This window comes from Adiantum capillus-veneris, chromosome 16 (assembly GCF_014529385.1).
Source record: "Adiantum capillus-veneris isolate H3 chromosome 16, ASM1452938v2, whole genome shotgun sequence".
NCBI classification, from domain to species: domain Eukaryota; kingdom Viridiplantae; phylum Streptophyta; class Polypodiopsida; order Polypodiales; family Pteridaceae; genus Adiantum; species Adiantum capillus-veneris.
Window position 1 is genome coordinate 115571637 of NC_140946.1, and position 6889 is coordinate 115578525.

The following is a 6889-nucleotide window of genomic DNA, read 5'->3' on the forward strand; positions in this document are numbered from 1 at the left end:
GAGCGCATGTTTGTTATGCAACATGTAATGAATACAATTACTGCAGAGAATTCCACCCAAGATGATGTTTGGTATGTGGATTCAGGTGCCTCTAATCACATGACGTCTCGTGGAGAGTGGTTTAGAGATATGCGCAAACCAGATGTGTCAGGCTATGTGCAGACAGGAGATGACACAGCTCACCCCATTGCTCATGTAGGGGACATACCTCTAAATACGAAGAGTGGGAAATCAAAGTACTTAGCAGATGTACTTCATGTCCCAAACATTACAAAGAATCTTGTTTCTGTTGGACAAATGGTTGAGCAGGGTTTGCAGGTTCGCTTCAATCCAAATGGCTGTTATGTAGAAGATTTCCAGAATGGCTGTAAGCTGATCACAGAGGGCAAATGTGTGGGCAGAATGTTTACGCTGAATGTAGACATGCCTGAGGTAAAAGCTGCATTATTTGCACAGGGCACAGGTGTTGTGGCTAATGTTGACATTTGGCACAAACGCATTGGCCATGTCAATGAGCAGAGATTGCGCAGCATGCAATCAAAACAGATTGTAAAAGGTTTGCCCAAATTCAAGGTGGATGGTATGCATAAAGCGTGTGCAGCATGCCAGTTTGGAAAACAGTCAAAGGGCTCATTTCCACATGAGCGCAATGTATGTAAAAAGCCACTTGAGGTGGTGCACACAGATGTTTGGGGTCCAACCGATACTGCAAGTATACATGGTTGCAGGTATTATGTCTCTTTCATTGATGACCATACAAGGAAAGTATGGGTCTACTTCATGCGTAACAAAAGTGAAGTGTTTGGTCACTTTCAAGACTTCAAAGTCATGATTGAGAAGGAGACAGATATGCAAATCAAGACATTGAGGTCAGATGGAGGGGGAGAGTACTTCTCCAATGATTTTTCAGATTTTCTGCGAATGCATGGTATACACAGGCAGTTTACATGCAGATATACTCCACAGCAGAATGGGGTCGCAGAAAGGAAAAACAGGCACATTGCAGAGGTTGCACGTGCATTGATGAATGAGAAGAACATGCCTCATCATTTCTGGGCTGAAGCTGTAAATACAGCTGTGTACATTATGAACAGGACACCTACAGCTGCGGTGCATGATGTAACACCTGAGGAAAAGTTTACAGGTACAAAGCCTGATTTGGCACACTTGAAAGTGTTTGGCTGCATAGCTTACATGCATGTACCAGATGAGTTGCGTAGGAAATTGGATCCTAAAACAGAGAAATGTATTCTTGTGGGATATTCCCTTGAACAAAAGGGGTACAAATGCTACAATCCTACTACACGAGAATTACGAGTGAGCAGAGATGTAGTCTTTGATGAGATGAGCAGTTGGTACAGTAATGCACATGGCACTATTGGGGCTGATGTAAAAGATGATGTGGTTGTACAAAATGTGAGGCCACAGTCACAGGTTTTGAGTGGACAACAAGAGTCCTCTTCTCGTGGCTCTGTTGAGAAACCATGGAATGGTAGACTACGTACGCAGGTTACTCCACCAACAGGTACAGGGAATGTATCACGAAAAGGAAAGGAAAAGGTTGATGAACCTCCCTTTATGGTTGATGCATCATCAGGTTTTTCACATGTAGACATGGATTCAGATGGTTCTGAACAAAGTCTTGATGAGGAATTTGGAATTCCGGCTGTCAGGACACCTGGTGTAAGGAAAGTACAAGAAGATGCTAGAGGGCAAAGGAGTGACCCAGGACCGCGCAGATCTAATAGAGTCAGTTCATGCAACTTCCGAGGAAGCCACATTTGGATGGAGTACGACGCACACTTAGTTATGTGCAAGGTACTCTTGACTACGCATTGTTCTATGCAGCAGATGCACCATTAGCATTGTATGGGTATAAAGATGCAGATTGGGCAGGTAGCATTGTTGATAGGAGATCTACGAGTGGCTTCATGTTCTCCTTTGGGAGTGCTGCTGTTACTTGGAGCAGCAAAAAGCAGCCTACGGTTGCTTTATCGAGCACAGAGGCCGAGTACAGAGGTGCAGCAGTTGCGGCGTGCGAGGTAGCTTGGCTGCGCACATTACTTGAGGACTTGGGAGTGCAGGTGGACCAGCACATTTTCATCCATTGTGACAACCTCAGCAGCATGCAGTTGGCTAGGAACCCAGTGTTCCATGCCAGGACCAAACACATAGAGGTCCATTACCACTACGTTCGAGAGCGAGTGTTGGCGGGCGACATCGACTTGGTCTACGTCAGCACAGAGGAGCAGATAGCGGATATCTTTACCAAGGCCCTCGGAGCTGAGAAGCTTCGACGTTTCTGGACTATGCTTGGACTCTGCGACATGCAGAGCTCGAGGGGGAGTGTTGAGATGTCGAGCTCTACACCTTGAGCTGGCATCCACTACGGGTCTTGGCCGCTTACGGCATTTACTCACTGGCGCGTTAGGTGACCGACACGGAGGATCTCTGCCAGTGATTCTACAGCTGGACTACACTTATAGTGCCAGCCTAGTACGCTTCTAGCGAGTTCACACTTAGTGACCGCATGTACATATGTGCTACTTTTCAGCTTTAGCACTTAGTCATTTTGTACTCTCGTTTCTGTGAAGAAGAAGCTTTCCATCTCTGTGTGCTTTGTGCTTGTCTTGTGTAGCTCTCTTGCATCCTCATTCTTTACAGATGTGAGGCTAAGATGGTGCCTACTTTTTGAGGTTGCAGGCATGTGAGTGTACCATTAGAATCCACTAACCTTCCCAGGAAGCGGCTACAACATTCTTTAGCCTAAGTTTCATCATGCAACAAGAGACCTTGCCGCTTCTTTAGTTCCAGTCAGTTGAATCACCTTCATCCATTGACGAGTTGTTTGCATTTATGTGCTCAAAGATGTCTCTCTTCACAGAGAAACAAGGGCCACTGCCGGAAGCAAGGTAGAGAGAGAGAGAGAGAGAGAGAGAGAGAGAGAGAGAGAGAGAGAGAGAGAGAGAGAGAGAGAGAGAGAGATTTGGTGTGGTGCGTTCCCTTGTTCACGCACCACATTTACACCTCCCTCCCTCACTCACCTCTTTCCTGCACATTTCTCCCCTCGTGCCTGTTCATCTACACCTCGCTCCCTCCTTCACTCCTCCTACACATTCGTCCCCTCTGCAATAAGAGAGTTCTCTACAGATACTTGTCACAATCTCTCATATCTCTCTTGACACCTTCACAGCATCGCATCTATGTGTGTGTGTGTGTGTGTGTGTATGCATGCGCAGAGACCTATTGGTATCACATGAAGGAGACAGAGAGAAAGAGAGGGAGAGAGAGCGCCAGCGGCATGCAAACTAAATTGCATTTTCTCATAATTAAACAAACATTTACTTATCACCTCTCACATACTTCAAACAAAACCCCATTACTTTTGCAGATTCTCTCGCTGAATTCCCTTCCCCCACTTTCATGCAGCCTTCCAATGACGGAGGAGACATGGAGAGGCAGAGAGGGTAGCAAGATGAGATACCGCAGTTGCATAAAAGCCTTGGAGATAGATTACGGGAGTGCATCAAGGCAGACGAGCACACCAGTGCAGGAAAACTGTGCAAGGATGACAAGGGATGCCTCAGAAGTGCACGAGTAAGAGAGAGACCCACGCTATCTACAAGGGGTAGAGAGAGAGAGAGAGAGTCATAAAATCTAATATCTAACCAATCCAAATTATTTTCTCATATTAAACTGATCATTTAATGTGGGAGAATAAACGGGAACAAGGGTTAGGATAGAGATATGTGCTTATAGATCTATCTCAACACGGGACCAATGGTAATGAGACCAAAATGAGACATGGTCTATTAAAGAGCAAGGCTAACCAATGGAGCATAGAGACCTTAGGGTTAGCTTCATTGAAGACCTCCAATAGTTAGTGTAAAAGTCCTTTGACCTGAGTTAAGCTAGGGTTGAGCTTGAGGTGGGAACCCGGCCCAGGCTTAAGGTGCTTGAGGTGCTTGTCGTGCTTGATGACTAAGGTGCTTGAGGTGTCTGAGGTGCTTGATGATTGGGATGCTTACGGTACTTGAGGTACTTGATGGCTGGGATGCTTGAGGTGCTTGTCATTCTTGAGATGCTAGGGTTGTACTTGAGGTAGGAACCCGGCCCAAGCTTGAGGGGCTTAAGGGCCAAGCTTGTGGTGAGAACCGGGCCCAAGGTTGAGTGGCTTGAGCTGTACAAAAGTCAACATCATTCCCTACAAGGAGGGGGCGGGCCCTACAAGAGGGGGGATGAGAGAGAACACCCACACACTCACTCAAGGCAAGCTTGGTACAAAGAAAGCAAAAGGGACACTTGTCAAGTTCCTCCTCATGTTGCCCTCATGGTGTGCCTGAAGCCTATTGGTTGGCCACCCAAGGGTTCCAATGATAATTTAGAAGATTTAATTAATTGTTTTTGCATTTATCAAGTCCTCTCTTTCAAAGGGAAAGAGGGACACTTGTCCCAAGGCTACCCTTGTTACTTGATTTACCTCCTGCTTGTGATTGGCTAGGCATGGAGGGGTCCAATGAGCTTCAAGCATGAGCTACAAGGCGGGGTCGACCAAGGAGGCTATGGGCTTGCTTGAGGGGTATACTGTCCCCCCCCCCCCCCCCCCGCACACACACACACACACACACCCTCATCGTGTGAAGTGCAAAGTGAAAGAGCTCCCTCTCCTTCTCCAAGCAAGTAGAGAGGCTAAGAGCCTACACTAACACTCTTGGCTATGGAATGCAAATCCAACCAAGAGCCATGCTTCGATGCTTAAGCTATCCACATTCTCCATCTTCATTGCTATGCTATTATGTATGCTAGCAAGAAGAGTGATGATAAGTGAGGAGCTAGTTCTTTCTCCTATGAAATGTTTCTTCTTCCTCTTCCCTACCCTCATTCCCTACTAGCTCTCTCCACCTTCGAAGGTGTTTGAGTTCTTGGGACTGAGGCTTGCGATAGTTAATACTTTCCTAAAATTTTATGTTATGCTTGTGATGCATGAAGCTTTACATCTTCATTGCATCACCTAGGTCACAAGGAACACAAAGATTGTATTGTAACAAGTCTCTCTTGATGGGAGAAATCATAATACACATGCCTATTGGAGGGGGGACCGGCTCCACATAAATCTGGTCCTCAACATTTGTCATGTTCTCTAAACTCTCTCTCTTGCAAAATTATTCTTCATGCCAAGTTAACTAAATGCTATGTTTATGTTGCTACTATCAATTATGCTCACCTGCTATGCTCACAAAGTAATTTCACAAAAGTACTCTCTCTAATTTTCGCTACTCTCAAGTTAATAGGCCGATTCCATTACATTGGTATTAGAGCATTTGGTTTCTCTTTTCTTGCTTAAGAAGAGAGGTCCTTAAGTAGCCTATACATGGTTGATTTTGTTAATTATAATAGGGTAAGTGGAAATGGGATCTATTATCGGTTTCATTGAGCCCACTGTGTGTGATATGGTGCACAGCTCAGGAGATTTGGACTTAATAATGGAGTCTTTTTAGACTTGCCTATGGCTTTATCATTATTGAGCCATAAGAAGTCCGGAAGGAGCTAGCCCTCGGCAACTCCGCTATGCCAGACCTACTCCACTACTCTCTATAATTAACCACTTCGAGCCGTGGTTGTAGATACTTAAGATCCAATTTTCAAAGGATAAGAGGACTGGAAGCTAAGGTTTTGAATTGCCAAAGCATACACTAAGTACGTACACAAAATTAGTTAGCATGGATGACAATAACCAAAAGAGTAGAATGAACATTGATAGCTTTGATTTTGCACATGAAGGTGCTAATGATGATGCCCCCATGTTTGTCAATTATCTCGTTATTAGGTTGCAACAAGCTATGGGAAACCCTGCTTTGCAAGCCGAAGTTACCAAACAACTTTGTGCTTATGGGATTTCTCTTCCTCTCCAAGAGGAGAGAGCGCTTAGGAGGCCTCTTGAAGAGACCCCCAAAAGAAGACTCTCTCCATAAGAGAGGAGGAATCCAAAGAGCAAGAAAGCAATTAAACTTTAAGTTCCTCTGAAGATGTGGCTCCACAAAGACGGCGGTCTAGAAAATCTCCCAAGAGAAAAATATCAACACACAGTCCTTCTCTTCATCATTCCAAAAGGGAAGAGAGGAAACAAAGGAAGAAAAGGGCTAGAAAGAGGTCACCCTCTTCTCCTTCTTCTTCACCTTCCTCCTCTTCCCATGAAAGTTATGGCTATTCTCCTAGAGAATACAGGAGGGGAGGACATCGCAAATCATACCCTGCATGGCGAAGGTCACAAAAGATGAAGAAGTTCAAGGAGGGAGGAAAGAGTATCTCTTTTCTCACCTATGATGGCACCTTTGGTGCTACCGACAAAGCATTGGCCTTCATCCAACAATTTGATGTGGCCTTTGGAGACGAGGGCTTCACAGAGTCCTCCAAGCTATGCCATGTAGCTATGCACTTCCAAAAAGCATCTCGTCAATGGTAGGCTAGCCTTCGTGGAAACGGTGAAGCCCCAAAGACATGGAAAACTCTACAAGTTTCCATTATGAAGCAATTCCTTGCAAGCGATGCAAAGGACAAAGTGCTTACCAAATGGCACGGCTTGAAGCTTCTCTCTCATGAGTCTATCCACAAGTATGTAGACAAGTTTTGGGATTTACATCTCAAGGCTACTGTCTTTCAAAAGATAGACTTTGCCAAGCAAAAGCAAAAAATTTGTGTGGGATTACCTGAAGAGATGGCCAAATACATCAACTCTCAACGGCTTGGTTCTATCACCAAAGTAATCCATCACACCATGGTTGCTTCACGCATCAATTTCCATGAAGGGGCTAGACGGAATGGCAAGCTCGTGGAAAACAAAGACATAAATGATGCAAAGGGTATAACCAATGCCCAAAATCCTTCCCAA